General features: G+C 39.6%; 1 protein-coding gene and 1 long non-coding RNA gene across 18 annotated transcripts in view; one reads left to right on the top strand and one right to left on the bottom strand.

Moving 5' to 3' along the window:
• Positions 1-25262, top strand: part of Psd3 (pleckstrin and Sec7 domain containing 3) — a 522982-nt gene that overhangs the window by 169118 nt on the left and 328602 nt on the right. The gene's annotated exons all lie outside the window — the stretch shown is intronic.
• Positions 14955-25262, bottom strand: part of Gm15991 — an 81305-nt gene continuing 70997 nt past the window's right edge. The window contains exon 7 of the long non-coding RNA XR_003947558.1: positions 14955-23822. This is a non-coding gene — a long non-coding RNA (predicted gene 15991). The remainder of the gene's footprint in view (positions 23823-25262) is intronic.

Here is a 25262-nt window from a genome sequence, read left to right as displayed (position 1 = left end):
CACTTTGTAGACCATGCTGGCCTCGAAATCAGAAATCCGCCTGCCTCTGCCTCCCGAGTGCTGGGATTAAAGGTGTGTGCCACCACACCCGGTTCCTGCTATTTTTAATCTTTTAAATAATATTTTTATGAATTCTTTGAGAATTTCATACAATGAATGTATTTGATCTTTCACTCTCCTCTCCCAGATTCATTCCTACCCCTTAACCCACTCAACTTTGTGCCTTTTTTTTTTTTTTTTTTTTTTTATTAGAGGTCCAATTTGTGCTGGCCAGATCTATCCATTGCAAAGTAAGCATCAAAACAAACAAAAACAAAACCAACCAACAACCAAAAAACCCAAAACCCAAACCGAAAACCAAAACAAAAAAAACAACCAACCAAAAAAACCAAACAACCCCCCAAAAGGTAATTTTTAGAGAAAACCCAAATGAGGGTAGGGTGAACAAAGGTCTAGCGAGGAAGGAGCTGAGGAAGGAAATGGGCTCATTTCTGAACCCTACACTATAGTGTCTGCCATAATGTGCTGCTACAAATACGCCATAATGCTTGTGAGTCCTATGCTGGAGGATGGTTGACTTTCCAAGAATCACACAAACCTGTGTTTTCCCAACAGAACAGGGCAGTTACACATATGAGCTCCTAGTGGTATGACAGTATGTGCACATACAGTAACTGCACACTACACCTGCAGACTCAGCCAGAGCAGACTCCCATCCTGGAGGGGGAAGGTGACACAAAGTCCCATCCCTAACTGAGAACCTGTTGGCAATTGATAGCAGCTGAGAGAAGGAGAGCACATTTTCTTTAAGGGTAGTTTTATGTTTTAAGCTAAGTCTTTTGAAGGATTTACTTCCAAAGTGTGGTAAATAAGACCAGAAATGCTATAGATTTTTTAAAAAATAAAATGTTTTGCTGAATTGTACTCTGGTGTGAAGTGTAATTTACAGAGTATTTCTGTGCCCATTTGGTACACAGTTAAGTCACTGTAAGCTGTACTAGAGATAGCACAAACATTATAGCATGCACGTGCTTGTGTGGCATTATTATGGTAGACACAATAGCGTGGGCTTGAGAAATGAGCTGATTTCCTTCCTCCTTGCCTTCCTCACTCAGTGTCCTTGTTCAGCATACCACATTGGCGTGTCCTCTAAAGGTTCCTCCCCTCCCCTCCCCTCCCCTCCCCTCCCCTCCCCTCCCCTCCCCTCCCCTCCCCTCCCCTCCCCTCCCCTCCCCTCCCTCCCTCCTCCCCTCCCTTCCCCTCCCCCCCCCCCCATTAGGTTGACTGGCTCTAGTTCTTTACGGCATTCAGCAATATGTGTAGTACCAACCTCATCAAAAACAGTGTCAGTCAACCCAGCTGCTAATTAAAATTAGGAAAATGAAATGTAGCAAATGTAAAAACTTGTGCGACTCATTTGGCAGACATTGAACATCTTGTGCCAGTATGGTCTTGCTTACCTCAGGGGGCTGGATAAGAATGTGTAGTGAGGCAGAGTCAGGTAGACCTTTTTGGAGTTTCTGATTGCTGTATTAATAATTTCTAATAGAAAACGAAAGACGACACTATCAGCCTTGTAAGAGTATTAGGGGATTAAATGAACTAGTTATTGTAAATCTAGTGTTATCCAAATGAAGTACTCAGTATTTCACAGTAGAAATGAAATAAAATAGACAGAAAAAAATTACTAAGCAGCCAAGTATGGAGTTCCTTTAGGGTGCCTTTGGAAACTTTATAATTTATAATTGGAGCTCTAATTGCAGTAATTTTTACCTAACCATTACTGCAGTTTTTCCAAGACTTCTCATGTTAACCTAATTTCAGTTACTCTCTGTGTGAAAGTATCATATATGTTTCTTTTCAAAAGAAACCTCTTGGATTCAATATCAGGCCACCACAATTAATCCAAATAAATGCATCTATTCTATCATTGTGCAGCCAGTATTGTGAGTCTGTTGCTATGCTACCATATGTCTTATTGTTTAGAGGTGTTAATAATTTCAGTTCTTAGATTGTATATATTTATTCTGAGATGGGGTCCTGTTTTGTTGTTTATTTAGCCTTGTATTCCTAGGTTAAAGCTGTCTGTCTATCCTAGAGTACTAACAAGCTGGGAATACAGGAATGAGCTGAAGTGCTGGGCAGAATCTATTTTTAAATAGAACATTTGGTGGTAAAATAAGGCAGGCTATTGATAGCAAAACTTAATAATATACTTTTTAACATTGATACTAATTTATAATTGTGAAGTATTTATTCAAATCATACTACTCAATAGTTGATTGACTCTAGTAAAATGAAATACATTGTTATAATACCTTAATATTTAGGGAGGAAAGAACCCCAAAACATTTTGACTGTTTTATAGGTTAATAATAAATTGTATTAAGGTAGTACTTTCAGATAGAATGGAAATATTACTTCTTTAAGAAACTGAAAATTGTTTCATCATATGATCAGGTGCTTCTCTTATCTTTCTTGGTTTTTTTTTTTTTTAATTGGTTGGTACAGTGAATTAAACATTACTACTGTGGTGTCTTTTTTTTCTTTTTTCTTCTCTTCTTTTCTTCTCTTTTCTTTTCTTTTCTTTTCTTTTCTTTTCTTTTCTTTTCTTTTCTTTCCTCCTCCTCCTCTCCTCCTCTTCTTCTTCTTCTTTTTTTTTTTTTTTTTTTTTTTTTGGGCAACTTGACACTAACCTTGGCATATTTGAGAAAAGGGAATCTTAATTGGGAAAATCTCCAAATATTGAGATGGAGGCAAGTCTGTGCCGGTATCGCCTTGGTTAATGACTGGTGTGTGAAAGCATGATTTATGTAATTCCAGAATGAATGTTTCATTTGTATAAAGCTGTAATAAAAAGTTAACAGCAAAAACACTAAAACTATTTTCATGGAATTAAGTATAAGACTAATTATATCAAAGCTACAACATCGTGTGTGTGTGTGTGTGTGTGTGTGTGTGTGTGTGTGTGTGTGTAGGTAAGAAACTATTGATGTTATTGATCCAAATGTCAAAACCCTCTTGTTAAATAGAACTTTGCTTGCCTAAGCTAAAACTCACCTGATTTTATGTAAGAGCTACTCATTATGAGTAAAGAGTGCTGTAGAATTCAAAGTTATAGGCAAGATACTCTGTTTTCAATTATACTGTATGAAAGTTAAAATATGAGCATAGGTTCTGGTTGGATTTATTTCTTGGCAATGGATATTTGGGAAACATTAAATGATAAATTACAGATGTCTCTATGCTTCCTTCCTACAATGTCCTAGTAGTTCTGTGTTCAGTAATTTCATTTGGACTTTGTAGAAGTACAGAGTTTTGAGGCAGGGAAAGCTCTAAGAATCTTCTTTTTACCCACTTTTCTTGCAGATGAGAAAAGGACCTGAGGTTAGGTGGGGACTGGGTGATGTGGCAGGCCTCAGTCCAGACAGAGGACTTGCCTTCTTAGAGAAAGAGTTGCTTGTTGCTGCCTAGTCCTCCAGTGCCAACACGGTCTCTTGTTCCTTTGTATGGTGATAATAGTGGGGAGAGGAAAATGAGGGAGGGAAGGAAAAAGGAGAGAGATAGACAGTAAGGAAAAGGTAGGCTGATAAAGTCAAAAGTGGGCCTCTAGAAGGTGGTCACAGTAAAGTAATGGTCTGGACAGTTTCTGGTGCATCAGTGAGACCTGCCCATCCTTTCCTTGCTGCTCTCTGCTCCATTCCTTTAGAGTCAACCCATCTTGAAGTTTCGATGTCTGTGCCTGGGTTTGTTGATTCTATTATATCCTAATCAGTATGTGCCTCATGTCATCATGCCAGGGAGAGAAGAGGCAAGCTAAAACATTATGTGTGGTTGGCTGTCAAGTTTCATAGTTTCTGACTCTTAGCTATTGCTAACCTCCACTTTTTCTTCCTACCTCTGTATCTGCCTCAAATCCTAGATCCCTCTTCTTATTCAGCACCAGGCATTTTAAGAGAGGTGACACTAGAACCTCATTGTCACAGAGCAGATAGCACGTTATAGTTGTACTTTGCCAATTCACTCAGTCTTATTGATTTGTTGCTGTGAAACTTGTTGAAACCCAGCAGCATGGACACAGGGTTGCTGCAGCAACCTTGCTCACAGTGCCCTCTGGACTTGTAGCAAGCTTCAACCACAGCCCCGTTCTTAGGTTTTGCTCCTAGAACGTTTACCAGGTCTACATTCTGACTTTAAATCCTTGAACACATTTCCTTTACACACAAAGGGAATGGCAGGCTTAGCTACTGATTAGCTTCTACTATTGCAGTCAGTAGTGTCAAGGGATCTAACTTACTTCTCTTAGCAAGGTTTACCTAGTTTTACTCTCAAGCCCATCTTTGGGGTTTTCATTGGAAGCCTCTTCCTTTATGGTTTCTATGGTTGAAAGTAAACTCACAGCTAAAGTTTTATTAGATGAGCAATACATATTCTAGTAAAATCAGAAAATAAGGATAAAGGAAAGAAAACAATATAAATTTTCTATAATCTATCTGCCAGAGAAACCACTGATAACATTTTGTGCATATTTGAACTTTTTCCCTGTTTATTCACATAGTGTTAAATGGCTTAAGTAAAAATATGAGTCCATACTGTTTGAAGTCCAAACACTTTAAATTAGTATTTCCCACTTGGTGTATTATATGTATCTGTCGAATGAAATAGAATTTTGTATTTTGAAAAGATAAATCTCTGTGTTCCAGTCTTTTCATATAAAGCTAAGTATAAATTTCAAAAAGGCCTATTGTCTTTCTACTCAGGTTGACACACTGAAATGATTAGCAATAAAACACGAAGCTAGCTGATTGCATAGCGTGTACTAAAGGCTTTTTTATGTGTCAGCTTCTTCCCAGAGAATCCATAGGAGTAGGCATTAGCATTAATCCTGTTCTATTGGGGCTAGGTGTTTAAATATATCCCAAAATACAGCTAGTAATACCTGAACCGAGACTAGGATTCAGATGGCTTGTCTCATAAGACTGTTCTTAAGATACATTTTATACTCTTCGGGTTTTAACACACACACACACACACACACACACACACACACACACACACACACATATACACACACACAGACATAGACACACACGGACACAGGCATAGACACACACATACACACACACACACACACACACACACACACACACACATTACCAGTCAACCTCAATGTATGGCAGTTTTAGAATATATTTTCTAACAATCTACTCATTTTTGATAAAACAAAAGGCATCATATATAGTCTTCTCTATCTTTAAAAAATAAATATAGCTCAATGCCCAGCACTTGCAGCACACATACACATAACATAATAAACTTAAGAGACCTTTATCAATCTGCATAGAGATACCTCACAATAACAACCATATAGATATTCATTATATGCTTCAGTTTAATTTTCTAGTTCAGTATTGATGGACAGTTTCATTGTGTACAGATACTTTCAGTGATAAACACCAGTATTCTTGTACTACTAGTTTGTATTGAATGATAAATTTAAGTACTGCATAATAAAATTAGTTATTTCTTTTACTGCTGGTGATGTGGACCTCACATTCTACTGGAAATTTATTTAGTCCTTAAAGGATCCTTATGAATCACACACTGTTATTGTCTCTGTTATACCTGAATAAAATAAGGCCTGGAGAGATTTATAGATTCTCCTCCTATAATACTATAAGTATATGACATCTAAGATTTGACGACAACCATCCTAGAGATATGGTCTTGACTACTCATACTTATGTGTCAAATGTCAAGAGATCAGGTGGCTGTCGTCCCAGTACTGAGGACTGAGGCACTGCTGATATTAGTAAACATTTCTCATGGCTACATACACTTGCACTATGAGACCATGAAGTTCTTCTTTTAAGCTAAGCCTCAGTTGTGACAACCCTTAAGATGTTAAAAAAATGGTATGCCCAGCATGCCATCAGCATTGACTGATAAGTATGGTTGAACAATATATGTTTACTGGTCATTTGTGTTACTTTTCCTTTAAATTCCTTTAGCTCGTTTTCTGTGGCATAACACTTACAGACCAGGTGATCTGTACACAGTAGAAGTTCATTTGGCACCTGGCTCTGGAGGGTGGCAAGCCTGTACATGTCACAGGCCTTCATACTGAGTTATGACATGGAAATAGGCAGAGAAGCATGCATAAGACAGTATATCTTACTGAGTGACCCTTGCCATAACTGCACTAATCCACACACAAGGCATAGTTCTTATGACCTAGCCACCACTTACAGGCCTGTTGTAAAAGTTCTGGGCTTTTCTACACCCACCCTAGCTCTGAAATAATGACATGGAGACCTGGTATATTTATTAAAAAGGTTCTCATTTAGTTTAACCCTACCTTGCTGGCCTGGCCTCCTTCCCATCAGCTTCCCAGCCACGTGGCCTTATCTGCCATCTTAGTGTCTCTCTGATTGTTCCAGCTCCATCTGTGTCCTCCTCGACTCTCTCATGACTACTTCTCAAGTAAAATTCTCTCTCTCTTCCTTCCACTCAAGATCCTCTCACTGGAATTAGAGGTCCAGCTTGCTGAGATAGTGACTGATAAGCTCTTTATTAAGCAGTCAGAAGTGGCAGAAAACAATTTTTGCATAACATTGAAATAGGAGATGCTTAGCAATGCCTGTGTCCAGACTGCAATCAGATCTCTGGGCACAGTACTCAGCGTATGCATACATAGTGTGTGAAATCATCCCCCAGTAGACTTTCTTCGTAATATTGTCACACAGCAGTTGAATTTCAGTATGAGTTTTGAAGGAGAAAAATTCAAACCATAGCTATACCTTAATTCATTTTTTTCTCTTGGAGAGTTTATTTTTAAAATGACTTAAAAATAAACTTATTTATTTTTGTGTGTATGTGTGAGGCCCAGCATGTATGTATATATATCATACGTGTGCCTATGTCTGCAGAGACCATAAGAAGGTGTGTGGTTCTTTGGAGCTATAGTGACTTGTAGTTGTGAAATGATGTTGTGAGTGCAGGGAACTGAATCCGGGTACATTGTAAGAGCAGCAAGTGCTCTTAACTATTGAACCATTTCTCCAGCTGTTTTAAGTGATTTCCATGGACAGTTTAAAGTAAAGAAAAAAAATTCATATACATTGCAAATACCTTTTCAGCATAAGCTTTTTAATGATTATAGATTTCCACTACATAATAGTGAAACTTTTACTTTCAGCTTTTCATTATGATATTCAATAATACTACTTGTTTTCTTAGGAAACTTCTTATATGAATGGTAGATGGAAGTAAGTATGCACTTTATTCTTGTAATTAGTGGGTTATAAGAAACTTGATCTTGAGGGCATGATTGAATACCCATTTCCCAATAATCCATGGTATTATTTATTATTTAGAAAATCTTGACTCATCTACATTTCTTTGAGTATGTGTTAAGATTTAAATATTTTTGGCATGCTTATTTGTAGTTAATATTTCTTCTGTTTTGAATTTGCTGTTTGTGCTTTAAGGAGGATTTTGACCTTATGTACAATTTATAAAACTCCTAATACATTGATCTAATAGCAGAATGAACATATCTAGCTTTCTGTCACTAATAATATCAGATTACAAGATCTTGGAAGTGTCTATGGAGAGGAATAAATGTTTATTAGCTTACTTGATAAGTCAGTATTAATGCTCCTTATCTGGTTCAATCTTTGGTTCAATCTTAGAGGTAATATACAAAAGGCTATACTAGACCATTCTATCTGCTAATAGCTGTACATACCAGCCATAGCCTATAATCTTTCTGACTGACCTTATACCATACCTTTTCTCCCTTCTACCACAGTCTTTTACTCCTCAGTCATCCCTCGTTTAAGAAAATTCATTCACTTTTGCTGCTAAGTTAAGTTGAAATGGAAGCTGTATTTTGGCAAAAAGAATGAGAATTTCAGAAAATGGCTACCTAGAAGTAGTGTAATTTGATGTGTGAAGTGCTTGAGACATGTGCTGCTCTTTCATTTTGATTTTTTACATATTGCAGTAGGTATCTTGATGGGTGAGTGTACTGGTTGGTTTTGTGTCAACTTGACACAAGCTAGAGTTATCAGAGAGGAAGGAGGCTCAGTTGAGGAAACACCTCCATGAGGTCCAGCTGTAGGGCACTTTCTCAATTTGTGATCAGTGGGGGAGGACCCCACCCATGGTAGGTGGTTCCATCCCTGGGCTGGTGGTCCTGAGTTCTATAAGAAAGCAAGCTGAGCAAGCCATGGGGAGCAAGGCAGAAAGCAGCACACTCCATGGCTTCTGTATCAGCTCCTGCCTCCAGGATCCTGCCCTGTTTGAGTTCCTGTCCTGACTTCCTTCCATAATGAACAGTGATATGGAAGTGTAAGCCAAATAAACCTTTTTCTCCCACACTTGATTCATGGTCTTTTGTCACAGCAATAGAAATCCTAACTATGACAGCCAGTGACAGAGAAAGTGGGTAGAGTATGGGCAAAGCCCCTTTTCACAATAGTAGTATCCTCCTCCTCCTCTTCCTCCTCTTCTCCTCCTCTTCCTCCTCCTCCTCCCCTGGCTTCCACCATGTGTTTTTTTTTTTTTTTTTTTTTTTTTGGAAAGCTTTGCTTGCTGCCTGTCACATACCCCAGGGAGAGACATTTCTGCTGGCCTTTTGTCTTTTCCTCACTGGTACTTTCTCTTCATACCCTGGTGCTTGGGATGCCTCTCTCTCTAGTTGCCTAACACCATGGCAACAGGCCATGGTAACCGCTTCCTTGCAGTCAAGGGAGAAAAGCCTTCTAACTTTCCTTTCACTGCAACCTGCTGTTTTCAGTTCGCACTGTGATCCACTCTTTCTTTCCTCCCAGTTAAAAACAAGGAAGTTCTGATCCGTAATAAAAGTGCAGGATCCACTGATTGTCCTAACTCTCAGGTCTTCTGAGCCCAGTTTAAACCAAGATGTCCCTTGACCACTGTTTCTCCGGTAGTACCCATTCCATCCTCTGTCCCGCTATTCTGCTCTCTTTCTTTCTTTACTTGGTACGTTATATGTCTGACTGTATTTGGAGTCTGAGTGTTCATTCCTTCTAGAATGTAGTGTCTAGGTGAGTGAGACTTCCTTTCTGCTCACTCCTGTTTGTGTTCCCTTGACCATAAGTATTTGTCAGATGGCCACAGGACTTGGTGTTGGAAACCCTGATTTTGTTTCTTAGAACTTCCTCTCCTTGGGCCGTTCCCCTCTTGAAAGAAAGACATAGATTACATTTGGCCTTCTATAGGAAGTTAAGTCACTTCCAGCACATTTTGAAGCCCATCAGGTCCCAGGCCCCGGGCCAAGCAAGAGCTCAGTATGAGTAGGTTATAGGTCACACGATAGAACCTGGGATTTCACATTTGAAACCACTTGGCTGTGGATTGAATCCTGGTGCCTTTGTGTTTCTTCTAGTCACCATCGCTTCGAAGAAGTCTTTGGAAGCCTGTTTCTTCATTTACATCACCTACTTCCATGGCTTTTCATGCAGATACTTCTGATAGCATAGGGAAAGAATGGGTAGATAAGAAAAATAGATGATGGTGTTATGTGATTGTTAGTGTTTTACTTTTCTGGAGTTTCCATTTGTAAGTAGAGGTATTTTCTCAATTACGTTGCAGGCTGTTAAATCTAGTAGGAGCTGGGTTGAGTAGTTGTGGAGTTTGACTACCTAGGATCAAGTTCCATTGCTGAGTATCAGTGTGATCCCGAGGAAGAGACGGCCTCTAGGAGGACAGTAGTAAGTGCTCAGACTAGCCATTTCTACCCTGAAGTAAAGCTTTAGTGAAGTAATGTCTTGGTACACATTTTTTCATGACCTGTAGTTGCTGAAAAATTGATAGTCGCTGTCTTCTATGCTGCAGTGTCCACCCCTGCCTTAATAGAAATATCAACAATATTCCAATATAAACAATAGAGAAATATCAGCTCTACTTTTACATTTAGCTTTTTGTATACTTAAGATTAAGTCCATGAAGAACTGAGTTACTTCTCTGTAAAATTTGTAACGCTGAAATCAAAACTCACTATATCAGCAGTTCCCAACTCATGGGTCGTGACTCCTTTGGGAATCAAATGACCCTTTCACAGGGGTCACCTAAGGCCACTGGGAAACATAGATATTTACATTATAATTCCTAACAGTGGCAAAATTACAGTTATAAAGTAGCAGTAAAATAATTTTATGCTTGGGGGTTCACTGCGACATGAGGATAGGTATTAAAGAGTCATAGCATGAGAGCCACTGCATTATATGAAGATAATTAAGGTTAAATGAAAGAATAAGAATGGGCAGTGAAGTAAAAACTTACAGGTTATTTAGAAAGTCAGTTATGTTAGATGGTGTTTTGCTGGGGCAAGCACAAAAAGGAATGTTTAGCTGAAATAGACACAAGTGAAAGAATGTTTTGCTAAGACTCATAAGGGAACATTTTGCTGAAGCAGACACAAGTAAACAGGTAATTCTGCTAAAAGAAGCTCACAAAAGGACACAAGGTAAAAGGTTCTTCACTAACGACACACATATATTGGTCCACCTTACATTGCATAGTTGAGCTCAATTTGTCGTGACTCTATAGAGAGTAATGCACCAAAAACTTCTGGTGGTGTGCTGCAGTTTCTTGCTGCTTGCACGGACTCAGGCCGATTGACAGAGTGATGTGGGCTGATACAGACTCACGGGAAGTTTTCCTAAGATATCCTGAAACAAAACACGTGATGAGGCAAGACCTATAGAGGACACATGATGCTTGGAGGGAGCCTACATAGGACTCACTGGACTGAGAGAGGGGCTTGCTGGTAGAGTTAGCTCCACAATGCTTCATGGTCTTGCATGTTGGCTGAGAGAGGCACAGCAAAGAACTCCTGACTGAACTGCTGGTGTATCTGTAAAATGTTTGCAAGTGGGTTCAACTGCCACCACTGACCTCTAAATTGACTGCTAATTTCCTGACAACACAGATGAGATTTGCTCCAAAAAAACATTTCTAAATAGGTCCACTTCCCCTGTACCCTAATAACCTTTCTTTTCCACTACCTCTGGTGGGTGGTGGGCTAGAAGGGAGGATAAAACATTTAAAAACCATCATTAAAAGTAGGGTAAAGAAGCCTTAGAGGCTACAGGGCAGTAGTCTACCAGTATGCTCTTGTAAGAAGAGAAACTAGGAGTGTGAGTTCATAGAGGAAAGGTGGTATGAGAACACAGCAGTTGTGAGAGAACCCACTGAGGGCTGCTGTCACGAGTGGAGGCCCCCTTGGTGGTGGACTTGCAACCCTTAGAACTGTGGGAAAATGTCTACTGCTTAGGTACCTTCCAAAGGCCTCATCTCTCAAATATCATCACTGGGGTTAGGATTTCAACATAATTTTAGGCAATATAAATATTTAGTCCCTTGAACTGTGTTCTTAGCCACACCTTCTCCATACTTCAATAGTAGGTATCCTGGTATTTTATTTTGTATCTTGTTGCATTGTTGGATTCCCTTAGGTTTTCAGAGGAATTATGTATACTGAATTAAAGTCTGTTTAATTTCTACTCATTGATTACAAGTATGTTCTTTTTGAGCAGCAAAATTTCTTACTGACTATGACAGTTTCTCATATCCTTTCCTTTGTTCTGTTTTCTATATTAAAATACCATTTTATTTAGAGAAAAATCAATCCCACTTGGTTTTTAAAAGCCAAAACTGGAAAGGAAAATCAATCTGTAAGAACATAAGTAAAGGAGGAGACTAATTAATAGAGAAGCACGATTTCTTTTTGCTCTTTTTAATGAACATCTATCATTTTAAAACCTGGAATAAGTCGAGAAAATAAACTATTCATTTTTTATAGTTAAGTCACTAAGAGCTATACCTCTTTTTCTGTTTAGTATGACATAACCTTTCATATATATACTATCTTATTGCATGTTTTTCTTCACTCTTGATATTATTATATCGATTAGAAGAGATCTTACAAATAAAACCTGTCTTCTAAATCCTGTATTGGCAGAAAGTTTATTCTTATTATTTTTATTATTTTTATTTTTTTAATTTATGGTGGTAGCCTCTTGTTCTTTATTAGAGTCCAGATGCTCTAACAAAGGATAGGAGGTGGGCTTAGCTTCTCTTTACTGAAGTCAGTGTTTGTGTTTCCCTTGTCACCTCTGTTCATCAGATTGGGTTTATCAGCTGAGCACAGCTAATCTGGTCAGCTCTTACATTTTCTCAGGTGACTGGTCCTAAGGACCTGTCTGTGATGGACCAGTACCCAGATGATATAGTATTAGAGCCCAGAGCCAGGTGCAATGAGGTGAGCATTCACTGTGGTGAAGTGTCCGGGCACCAGTGGTTACAGCAGGCTACTCTATGGTAGCACCTGTGCTGTACTGTGCTGTTTAGTCCCAGCTTGAGTCTGGGATTCTAGCTCTCTGCAGACAGTGAGTTACCCCAAACTTTACCAGCAACCAGGAACCTTAACCTTACTTGACTATTTTGAAAGTCATCCAGTAGGATACTGGTGTTTGTTCATCCCTGCTAAACACATGTAAGGTTTGCATGTTCTCATTAAGGCGTGTACTCCCTTGGGCAGATAATTGCTATTTATGTGGCAGTTAGGAATGATCTCTTCTCATCCTTAACTGTTTAACTTTCTACCCTAGGGAAGAATTTTTTACCCTTTCAAAGTAGGTACTGACTGTTAAGTGAAAGCAGGCAGGCAGGGGTCGTGCTAGGATGCTGTCAGGTAGGACACAGGACATGTTTTACAGATCTAATTAGGAACCCTGAAGCTTGTATGAAATCCAGTAGAAAATGCCACAAGAACGGTTTGTTTGCCAGTTGTTAGGCAGTTATTTTTGGGGACATGGGCTTGTTTTTGTTTGTTTCCCTTTGCTACCTACCATCATTTTCACTCCCAAAGGCTATATAGTTAATAAATAATCACGTGTAGGTATTTTTAAAATAGGAATTCTAGATGCCTAGCCCAGGGTGGTGACTGTTTGAGAACATTGCACTTAGGTATGTATAGTTTGTTTTAGAAACAATGTTTACAGTTTTCATATAACATTTATTGTCTAGTAAAAGTTTTCTCAGCACCAGACTGTTTTGATTAGTCATAATTGACTTGGAAGCAGTTTTCTGAGCTAGGACACTTACTTATTGGATGAACTAGGAGGCAAGTGTCAGTGAGGTCGGTGGCTCCTAGAGCCAGAAGCAGGGTGCAGTACCTCTCAAGGGGGACAGTGTGTTCCTTACGTCTTTCCAGAGATAGGCTGGAAACCCCCGAGAACAAGAAGGTCCTTGAACTCTGGAAGTTTCGGGAGCAGGAGGGACATGAATATACAATCTTGATTTATTCCCAAGTCTAGAACTGCTGGGAAGAGTGGGGATTTAGTGTCTAGAATGCTCGCAGCCCTTTGTGGAGTTCCTTAAAGGTGTAGAGCTAAGTTTGGTGTTTTTAAAAACAATTCTCCTCTTCCTCTTCCTCCTCCTCTTTCTGCTTCTGCTGCTTCTGCTGCTTCTTCCATCTCCTCCTCTTCTTCTTGCTCCTCCTCCTCTTCCTCCTTCTCTTTTCTACTTCATCCACCTCCTTCTTCTCTACCTCCTCCTTCTCCATTTCCTTCTCTTTCTCCTCTTCCCTCCCTTCCTCCTCCTCCTTCCCCATTTTCTTTTCCTTCTCCCCCCTTCACTCCTTTCTTCTTCATTAGCCTTTTCTTGTCTGTCTTGTTTCATTGGGACAGAGTTTCACTGTGTATTTTCTTTGAACTTGTGTAGACTAGACTGAACTCAAACTTTTATCCTTTTACTTCTGCCTTATGTCTCTAGCCTGTTGTCAAGCATCTTGGTTGTTGGAAGTAATTATCCTTATATCTTGCAGGATTTATTTGTATGTGCCTTCCATACCTCATCTTAATTTTGAGGTTTTACAAATGATTTCCCCCATAATCGCACATTACCTTTATATACCTCTGCATTGGCTGGTTTTGTGTGCCAGCTTGACACAAGCTGGAGTTAACACAGAGAAAGGAGCCTCCCTTGAGGAAATGCCTCCATGGGATCCAACTGTAAGGCATTTTCTCCATCAAATGTGGTGCCATCCCTGGGCTGGTTGTCTTGGGTTCTATAAGAGAGCAGGCTGAGCAAGCCAGGGAAAGCAAGCCAGTAAGGAACATCCCTCCATGGCCTCTGCATCAGTTCCTGCTTCCTGACCTGCTTGACTTCCAGTCTTGACTTTGGTGAACAGCAGTGTGGAAGTGTAAGCTGAATAAACCCTTTCCTCCCCAACATGCTTCTTGGTCATGATGTTTGTGCATGAATAGAAAGCCTGACTAAGACAACCTCTAACTCTGTAACTAACTTGATCACTTCTTTTATGACTGATTTTAAAAGTTCATGTCAATTTGGCTTTTCATTTCAAAATACATTTTAATATAGTCATTTTCAGTGTGTGTGTGTGTGTGTGTGTGTGTATGTATGTGTGTAGGCTAGAGTTCCGTCAGTGTTGGACATCTTCCTTGATCACTTTCCACGTGAACATTTGAGACATGGTGTCTCATTGAACCTGTGGCTCATGGATTCAGCTAGGTAGGCTGGCCATAGAGCTCCAGGGATCTGCCTGTCTATTCATCTCTAGAGTTAGGATTATATATGTGTGGGAAGCTTTTATTTATATGGCTTTGGGAATTTGAACTCCAGTCCTCATGCTTGTATGACAAACAATTTATTAACTAAGGCATTTCTCTTCTAGCCCCTAAAATCAGATTTTAAATGACCATCTATTCAAACAGAGTACCAAGGAAATCTTTCTATATGTCAAAACCCAATGGGTCCCTCTTTGGCAACCTGCCTAGTAATACTGAGAACTTGAAGAGACCTATATTTTAGAAGTGCAGCCATAGGCCATAATGGTTTCAAGAAGTCTAGGGCAGTTTTTAGTTTTTTATTACTATGACAAATTCCCAAAGGAAACAAACTGAAAGGAGGGAAGCTTTATTTTGGCTTATAGTGTGTGGAGTTTTATTCCATGGCAGGCTGATTCCATGTTTCTGGGTCTTTGGCAAAGCATAAACTCACAGTAAAAGGATATGGTAGAGGAAACATGCTTTTCTCACCACACACACACACACACACACACACACACACACACACACACACGCACAATTTCTATGGTGGCTACCTTCCTCCTTTTTAAGATTTTATCCCTCAGCTATAGCCCACATGCCAGTTGTTTCTGCAGATACCTGTAGACCTGTGCACTCCAGGGAGATCTCTGGCCCAGCCAGATGCGAGGATTCAGGTGCAGGAACGAGAATGGGAGCAGGGAAGGGGAGTCACCTTCGCTGCTGCTACCTCTGCTGCTGCAGCTGCCTCCACCTCCCTTTCTGCCCCTCTGTAGCGGTAGCGGTAGCGGTAGCTGTCATTTCAGTTGCTCCAAGATGCTGCATTGGTCGCTCTGTGCTGAGTCAGGTGAGGCCAGCAGGAGGCTGACTAGCCAGCGAGTGGTGGATGGGTGGATGGGTGGGTGGGAGCTTTTGGTGGCATTTTCTGGAAAGCAGATCTCTTTACCTAGTGGCAGTGTTACAGCTCTTATGACAGAAGTTCTCAGATAGCAGAGTAATTCTCACATACCTGTATTCCTCATGGATGGGATTCTTATATACAGTTTTGGCATGGGTCAGGGTCTGACAGTAGGTACTTCCTATATTCTTGGGGATACCTTATCTACATGTGGGAGGGCTTGGGGTACTGCTCGTACATCACTGATGACCACGAACCTCTCTAAAGGGACTGTTGGGGGTTGGGGTGGGGCGCTGTAGCTATGTGACAGGAACCTTGGTGCCCAGGAACAGGCAAACCACCTACTGTCCCAGCAGGGTCACTGAGGTTTCTAACCTTAGCTCAGCCAGGAAGCAGTCTACATTTCACAGCCCAGCGCTCCACACTTATATTGAAGAGTGTTCCTTATTAATCATTGAGGTATTTTTCCATCTAGTCAGGCTGATGGTCAAGATTAGCTATCATAGGAAGTATGCATTTTTAAAAATTACTTTGACAGCTTATTATAGACTTTGAAGACTGAGAAATGGGATAACAGTGTAGCGTGTAGTGCCTTACTGAGAAATCCATCTCATCTTAGAGGCATTTCCTTTAAAGTAGCCTACTGTATTTTATCCGATGTCTGTCAAGTGTTTCCTAACTATAGGCTTGCATGCTGGTAGTTAGTACTGCAAAAAGTTATTCAGCCCACTTTCCATCTTATAAAGGGGAATTAAAATGCTTGCTGCCCACTCCTCTCATTGAAGAGACCTATATTTTAGAAGTACAGCCATAGGCCATAATGGTTTCATGAAGTCTAGGGCAGTTTTCAGTCTTTTATTATTATGACAAATTCCCAAGGGAAACAGACTGAAAGGAGGGACGCTTTATTTTTGCTATATGGATGAATGAGGTCGTGCTAGTAATGTTCATTAAACTCAGTGGAAGGAATGGGTATGGGGAACCCCAGGTGCTATATTACTAAGAGTTTTGGCTTTTACTCTGCTATTAAGCTTCCATTTATTTTGCTCACACGTTGCTTTGGACAATAAAGCAAAAAGCTATATTAAACTTGAGGCCCATCTAGTGGGAATGATAATATTCAGGTGTCAAAATGGAGGAGTGAGCCTATTGCTTCTCGTGTTTTAACTTTCATCCATTGCAAAAAAATCACACATGCTTGACTGGTGAAAGGGGACACCTTTTCTATAGCTCATAGGGTCTTCTTGTGTCCAATCAGTACTTTAAGAAGCTGTAAGTCTTTAGAGCAGTTCAAATCAAATAGTAAGTCCTGATTTTGTTACTTACTGTGTGTGCATTCCCACCTGAGGATATGGTTGGTGCACACACACGGTCACATGCACTGAGGTGTTGAGATGTAAGAGGAAAAGGCCGTGCTGTGCTGGCAGAGCTTGTGGCTCCTTTGTGAAGAGTCACTGCAGGTTTCTGAAGGACACATCCCTTTCTCCACAGGCAGGGCTTTCCCTGATTCCATTTGGAGGGGTTTCTTTTACACTTTTGCAGAACATGTGTATATATTTTTAGGTACTATAAACTATCTTGCATAACTGAATGTATTATTCAACTTCATGCTAGTACTATAATCAAATACTGGAGGCAGACAACCTCGAGAAAAATACCAGTGGAATCTGACAAGAAAGGGCCTCCCTGTGTCCAGTCAGTTCTCAGAAAAAGCTATTTGAGGAAACCAATTCATTTGTTGTTTGTTAGTTTGCTTGGTCATTGCTCACATACTTGAAGGCATAACAGTCTCTAGGTCATGAAAGAAAGTGATAAATCTGATGTTTGGTGAAGACAAATTAGGGGTAGGTAGTGACAGCTCTCAACATTTGATCAGTACCTCCTGTTGGTTAATGATACACAGTCTTGTGAACATTATTAGTTCTGGAATAAGAGTCACTTTCAGGTTCATGCCGGTATGACCTGCATGTACTTCAGACCCTGGGGTATCAGCTGTGTTTCATGTGGAGACTTGTCATATTGACAAACACAAGATCTTAGTGATAAGAAATGTAAGGATAGGTGTGTCTACCAATCACATTATTAAGAGTAAATATAAAAAGGTGAACACATGATTAGAGCCAAGATCTATGGTCAGACGGTTGGTAATTGAAATTTTTAGAGCCAGAGCCCCAAAATCTTTATTCAGATGGGAGAGGGAGGACAAAAACTAGCTATGTGACAAAGCTTCCAATTTACAATTCCCTATAAGGACACATACATACATATAGGACCCATATCTCCACGTGGCCTAACCCTTTAACATCTTGCCACTTCCCAACAGGGCCCAAGCCCGTAATACATAAGATTCCTGGGAGACATACAGCATCTGAATTGTAGCACTAGCTGAGTTAAAATCCACATGCCCAAATGTTCAGAGAGGCATTTATGAATGGCCTATAAATGGAGCTATTGTAATAGATAACAGCAAAGTTTAAAATAATGTTGATATTCAGGATGGCAGTTGGGGTGGGGAGGAAGAACTTAGATGGAAGGGAAATAATTCTGAACTTTCCTTTTTATTCCAGAGAAAGAGAGTGCCTAATTGTGAACATATTCTAAGCAATGAGCTGGGGAGTAAGGCACATTTAAAAATAGCAATTTAAAATGAATGAGCCTTTGTATGAGCTGAGGTTTAATAAAGAATAAAGTAGTCATGAAAATTGTATTTTAGTAGACTATTTTAAACTTTGGATTTTAAACAACATTTGAGAATTGTGAAAGAAAAGGAAAAAGTCTGACCCCAAAGCAACACAAATGATTAAAACTCTGGATAAGGGGGTATACCCTGTGAAGCTATCTTGGTTACCTTATTTATAGTGTTATGCTTTCTTTGAGTTTTATAATAAGCAAGAGGGGTTATAAAATAGGAGCCAGTGACTTGGAATGAGTTGAGAATCCATGTAGACACAGGAATCTTTGTGCCTCTCTGCAGAATAGTACTTCAGAGCCTCTCAGGACATTTTAGGGGCCCCGCCTAGAAGTCAAGAATAGCCCAGGAGGTAACTCTAAGGGAATAATCATTGCCTGCTCTGAGAACTCAAAAGAGGCAACTCAACCTTTGAAATAAAAAACCAAAACCAAAACAAACAAACAAAACCCCCCAAAATCAAAAAACTAATAAGAGTTCTGGATTATAAGAAATTTTGTGTGGAAAATTAAGAATAATTGAGTAGGGACTATTTTAATTCATCTATTTTATCTATATATGTAGAAATATTTGTTGCCTACTCAAGCTTGTATTTCTTCCCTCTGAACTGAACTTGAGGAAGTTGTGCCTATAGGGAACCCATTCTATGGGAAGTCATTTACCCGAACGGTGCCCCATCTGCCACAGAGTGGTAGCAAGCAGAAAGCACAGTGTGGAAACAGGAATGGCACATTTGTGGGCTGGCCACGCTTTTCTCTCCCTTTGGCTTCTGGTGCATTTGTTTCATGTTTCAAAACTATTTACTGTATATTTTCGACTAAAAGTTAGGGCTAGGGAGATAGATGGCTCTGTTGATCAAGTGCTTATACCTAGTAGTGTGAAGAGTGGAGTTTAGATACCTAGAATTTCAGTAACAGCTGGGCAGGCATTGTAGCCGCCTGGCACTGTAAAGGCCTGGTCCTTGGGAAGCAGAGATAAGGGGTCTCCAGGGCAAACTGCCTCAGTGAGTGAAGGTAGAGATAATCAATGAAGAAACCTAATATCAAGTTAGGGCTTCCACCTCCCTGTCCCCGCACATCTGCTCACGTATATGGACGTGCATATTCCCATATGTATGCCACACACATGCAAGGAAAAGCCACAAGTCTTAACGCCATTTTGAACTTTTGCAATACTAGTAATTCATTATTTATAATAGAGACTACTTGACCATTCCTTTCTTCCCTTTTCCAGTCATTTTTCCCCTCTGAACTATGCTCTATAATAGGAATTCTTGCATAGTATAAGATGTATTTAAGGAACTAATCAGTGGTTTTAGTGTTTCAAAGTTTTCTAATCAGTGGTACTAGTTTCTAAATGTTTTGATGGACTCTCTCCTTTTGGAGTAAATTTGAGGAAGAGATACTAGTTGGCAATGTTGATGCTTTTTATTTAGTTATTGCTAGACAGTTATATAGAAAAGACCCCACTAAAGTTTGTAAGTGAGAATTAATAGCACAGGGAACCCTGTGAGGCTCTGGTATGTGAATGAGACAAGTTTTAAGGGGAATTTTAGTTTTAGAAGGAGAAATCAAGAGGGAACGTTTATTATGGTAGTAGGTCAGACTACACATGGTGTCCAAGTCTATCTCTTCCAATGATCATGGCATGCTGTGGGTCTACTGCTGGTCTGATAGAACTTTCAACCTTTATATATTTCCTGCCTTGTGAGATAGCTATGATAAGAGAAAATAGAAAAATGATAATAGATTTTCAGGTGGTTGTAAGAGGATGTCATATTTAACTTTGGCTGTCAACTTGACACAGACAAGAGTCACTTGGGAAAAGAGAATGTCAGTTGAGGAATTGCCTCTGGAAGATTGACCTGTGGACATATCTGTGGGACATTTTCTTGACTGCTAACTGATGAAAGGTCCCATTCCACTGTGGGAAGTACCATTCTAGGCAGGAGGACTTTAGTTCTATAAGAAAGGTAGATAAACAAGCAAGGAGGAGAAGCCAGAGGGAGAAAGACAGTAAGCAGCATTTGTCTGTGGTTTCTGCTTTAAGTTCTTGCCTTGAGTTCATGCATTCGGTGCCTTTGATGGTGGACCTGTAAGGTACAGTAAACCTTTTCCTCCCCAAGTTGCTCTTGGGGTCATAGTGATGATCAGCAACACAAAGCAAACTAGAATAGAAGGTAACCTTCTGAGCATAGTCCCTGACTTATATCGTATGTAATCAAGCATAATGTTTTGAAAAACATTTTTTTTTAAATCTAAAATGAACAATTAGGATATAGTTTAAGCAAGTTGAGGCACTTCAGGTAATGGATGGAATAGAGGCACCAGATTAATGGTTATGTGGAATAACTCCAAGTCTTTTGGATATATCTTTAGCTATATTTTTAGCCAAAGAGGACAGACATATCAGGAGTGCCTTAACAACTCAGTTTGGCTTTTTTTTTTTCCTAAAAGAAAAAGCAACTACCTATTATGTGTTTGTATTTATTTATTTATTTGTTTGTTTGTTTGCTTGCTTATTTATTTGTATGCACACAGTGACTGTTTGGAGGTCAGATGACAACTTGCAAGAGTCAGGTTTTCAACCACGTGGGCCCCCAGGATTGGGCTCAGGTTTAGACTCAAAGAGCCATCTTAGGGACCCTAATATATTTAATGTTGGAAATAAAGGAAAAGGAGTCCCTGATGTCCATGACACGATTTTAAGAGTCACAGTCGACCTCCGTTCATTTTAAATATAAATTATTTATAAAGTGAATGTCATTGTCATGAGTTTAATATGGCCTTATCAGGAAAGCAAGTCAGTTATTGGCTAAATGGAATGCGTGCTGTGGAGTGGAAGGTGCGTCTACTGCTGATTATTACCTGGGAGTCTTTCTGTTAGATAGTATATATGATTTATTCTGGTATTTGCTAAGGAGAAACAAAATGGCTGCATAATCATAACTATAAGGTATGATTTATTTTTTAGAGAAAAGAGTTATTTGTGTGCGCGTGTGTGCGTGCACCTTTGGACATGAATTGCAGGTGCCTGCAGAGGCTGGAGACAGAGGCAGGGTCAAGAGATCCTAAAGGAGTTGGAGTTAAAAGGAAGTTGTGAGTGGGTTCTGGGAACTGAACTTGATTCCACTGCAAGAGTAATGCTTGCTCTTGACGGCTGAGTTCTCTCTAGTTCCCTGGTCTGCTGCTTATGTCTTCAGATAGTTTCAAGTACAGTTTCTAGTCTTCCCTTTTGTTTGACTGTAGATTCTTAAATATTGAATTGACTAATTACAGCCATTTCTTAGTTTGTGTTTAGCGAGTTTATCCTTTAAATGTAACTGAATTTTCTGTTTTGGTGAATTTATATACCTTTAATTAGAGTCGCAAAATGTTTGTTACATTTCTTTTTAACTTCTAATGTTTGACCACAGCCATATTAAATTGTATTTATTAGTTAAATAGGAGCGAGTTAAGATGTTAATGAGAATATAAAATTACTTTCTATCTTTTTTATCTTTAACTTCACTGATATGGATTGAACCTAGGGCCTCTTGTATTCTGGACAGTAACCCTTCTACTGTGCGGAGATTCTGGTCCCATGTCCTATTCCTAGTCAGATTATGCTGTGAGCGTTGTCCCTAAGCATACATTAATTCCTGCTCCTAGCTGGAGTACTCAGGGATTTTTCTACTTTCCTTATTTACTTCATTCATTTGTGGTTTGTGGGACTGCTTCCCACTGTGTCATGACTTTGGCTTTAATTCATTACTCTAACATTCCAAATCACCTTTGAGTAGCATTCTCCATTGCCGCTTCTCTTCGATCTTCTCTGTGCTGCTTATTTCTTGAATTCCAGTCAGATATGACATTGATTGGTAACCTTTAGAAGCACCTATTTAATCATGCTTTTCCTTAATTAAAACTCCTTCTTACCTATCTATCTAGGATCACACTCTACATTCTGACTTGATAATTTTAAAAATCAAATAATAATTGAGCAACATTTTTGCTGAATATTCATCTGAGAGAGTGCACTAGGATCAGGCGATTTATACTTATTATCTGTTTAACCTTGATGGGGGACCACTTATTGGTATGAGAGATATTATCCCAATGTCAAATGCAAGAGTAGCGGTAGTGTTGTTATATTTGTATCCCAAGAGACAGACAAACTCATAAATGTTGTCTGTGAGGACAGAGTTTTTGAGTTAGTTAGGTGTGGCACACACACCCATAATCCTAGCACCTATGCTACATAGCAGGTTAAGGACCAGCATGGGTAACAGTGTATAAGAATTTGTCTCAGAAATCTTTTAAAAGACGTACCGACTGTTAGTGATGCAGTCTAGCTTCTCTAGTATTGTTTTGAGATGAAGGACTATCGTGGGAAGAGCAAGGTAGGAAGACCAGGTTGATGCTGTCAGATTCATCACTGAGCAGATGAATACAGTTGTTTAGAATAATGGAAAAATGTGAAAAAATGGAGAAGGAGGAGGGTTGGGGAATGATTCCTGGATGGCGGATACAGAATTAGCCTCTGGTTATTTGCCTAGCCTGTTTTTTGTGTTTTTGTCTCTGTCTTTGTTCTTGGGTTGGGGGATTGGATTTGCTGTGATGCTATAGGAGAGTGCTTGCCTAGCATGTCTGAGGCCCTGGGGTCGATCCTGACATGGCACACAAAGAAAGAGACAGACAAAATATAGCCAAGTGGAGACAGACTGTATAGAATTAGAGTTCTTATTTTGTGGCCTAGGACCCATTGAGGTTTAAATGTCTTGAATATAGAATGGATTAATATTTTTTTGCTTTTTTTTATTTTGTTGTTCTTAAAATCTTACTGAAAGGCTTATTTGTTTGGAATTCATGGGATTCTTAGATTTGGAAGTTTGGAAGGGAAATGTACATGAAATAGAGTGAAGTGATTTGAAATAAATTTTAAAAGAATTATCTTTCTAAATATGGGTCAAGAGCTAGCATTAAATATGCTTGATATTGACTGTGTGTACTGCTATGTGGAGATCAGAAGTCAAACTCTGGTGCTCCCCAGTGCCTTCAACCTTTTGTTTTTTGAGACTGCATCTGTTTCTGGTATCTAAGACTGCCCAGTTAAGGTATACTGGGTGACCAGAGATCTCAACTGCACTGGGATTACAAGTGTATATTATTATGCTTAGCCTTTTCTGGGGGGTGATTGGGGTGCTGGGGGTTGACTTTATGTAGTCATGGCCCATATTCTGGCTTCATATAGTATATATAAGACTAAAATTAATAGCAACTTTAGAGTTAGGTTTTAATAGACAGCGCCTTTTTTGCCTGAGGACATTGAAAGCGTCTTGGCAAAGATTTGCCTTTCAAGCACAGGACACTTGGATTTGCTGTGATGCTGTATGCTCTCTTCCTCACTCCACATAGGCGTTGGTCATGGCCTTGGTGACCTCATAAGCTTTGGAAGCAGTGACTCGCTGCTAGAGAGCCTTCTGAGAACCTTGGGAGGAGAGGATGCTGGCAAAGCGCCTGAGGGCAGGATTGAGCTCAGTTATTCCTGCCTTCCCAGTTTTTGCTGTATCTCCTTTTCCAGGCCGTAATGTAATGACTGAAAGAGTTCCAGCGATGCCGGCTTCTTCCTGTCAGTGTTCCAACACTGATGGTGACTGGCAGGGACAGAAAGTGAATTAGCCTCTAGCTATTTGTCAAGGCTGTTTTCCCCTTTGCTGCATTTCCCTGAGTTGAGTGATCATGTGACAGTTGCTGGGGACTCGATTGTACCTGGAGTAAAAGACTATGCTAGAGAGCAAGTAGAGTGATGAAGTTGACTTATTTTGAATAAGCACCCTTCTTTTCCGTAAGAGTGCTTACTCTCTGTCTGAGGTGTGTTCAGATGACATATGCTCCAAGAACTGATAGTCGGTGCTTACTACATTTGAATGAGGTAGACCTGATGAGTTTGAGAGGGGAAATAAGTCTTGGTTCCCCTATGCCATTTTAATGACAAGATTTGTAACTGGGCCTTTGGTTGCCATGAAATGTGATAAAGCAGCACCATCGGCTTTGCGCTATGGCTCCAAGTGAATACGCCAGAGAAGATAGGAGGTAGGAAGACTAAACCCCATAATCCATTTGCTTACATTTGCTAAGTATCAGTTCCATTAGTAACAAGCATTTTTAGGGCATATATATGTATATAGCATGGTGTGAAAACCTTGCCAAAATAATCTCAGGATTTTATATGATATTAATTGAAGCAGAGAATACTAAAATGACAGAATATATTAAAATGATTGGTAATGTAAGTATTTTCCTTACCTAGTTTTACTTATGTGTTTATCTGTTGCCTTTAAACCTTTTATTCAGTCGACTACTGTGATCCAAAGCTTATTGGTGATATCTATTTCTTTAGTGTATTTCTTTACCGTATGCTTTTTACTATCTGAAATATGTTTCATGGACCAACAGCGTCAGTATTGCTAAACTTTTTTTTTTTTTTAGCAGTATTGCTAGAAAGTTTGATAGCATGGATCCCTAGGTTCTACCACAGACCTGTTGAATCATGACTAGAGTTTCAGCAAGATCTGCAGCACATTGAAGCAGTCAGGTGTACTTCATTTTCCTCAGCCTCTCTGTCTGTGCTATTCCGAGCTAGTGGCCAGCCTTTCCTGGGACAGGACTGCTTTCCCAGAAATCCCCTTCTCTCCAACTTCCTTCTCACTTTTCTTTGCATGTTGCTTCCACTTAGTTTACTAGATGCCTAAAGTATGCTAAGAGCTGTGACTGGACTTGAGATTAGAACATGCATGAAGATAGTCCGTGACCATCGCTGGCCAGACACTCTGGAGGTCAGTTTGGAAACATAAAGACTTGAGCCTTACATGTATGTTTTCTTCGATTTTTTTCATTCCACTTCCAGGAGATTTTCTTAAACTAACAATCGGAACAGAATGTAAAGAGATATATGAAAGGCAGAGCACCACAGCATTACTAATGATAGCAAAAAGTTAATAAGTTGCCCGTGGCAAAGTTATTTAAGAGAGTAATATATATATGTAATAACAAGGAAAAATATGTCAACATTAAAATTAATGTTATTACAATAA

Source organism: Mus musculus, chromosome 8 (genome assembly GCF_000001635.26).
Source record: "Mus musculus strain C57BL/6J chromosome 8, GRCm38.p6 C57BL/6J".
NCBI lineage: Eukaryota > Metazoa > Chordata > Mammalia > Rodentia > Muridae > Mus > Mus musculus.
The sequence above is the reverse complement of the archived record's forward strand: the minus strand, read 5'-3'. Positions and strand labels throughout refer to the sequence as shown.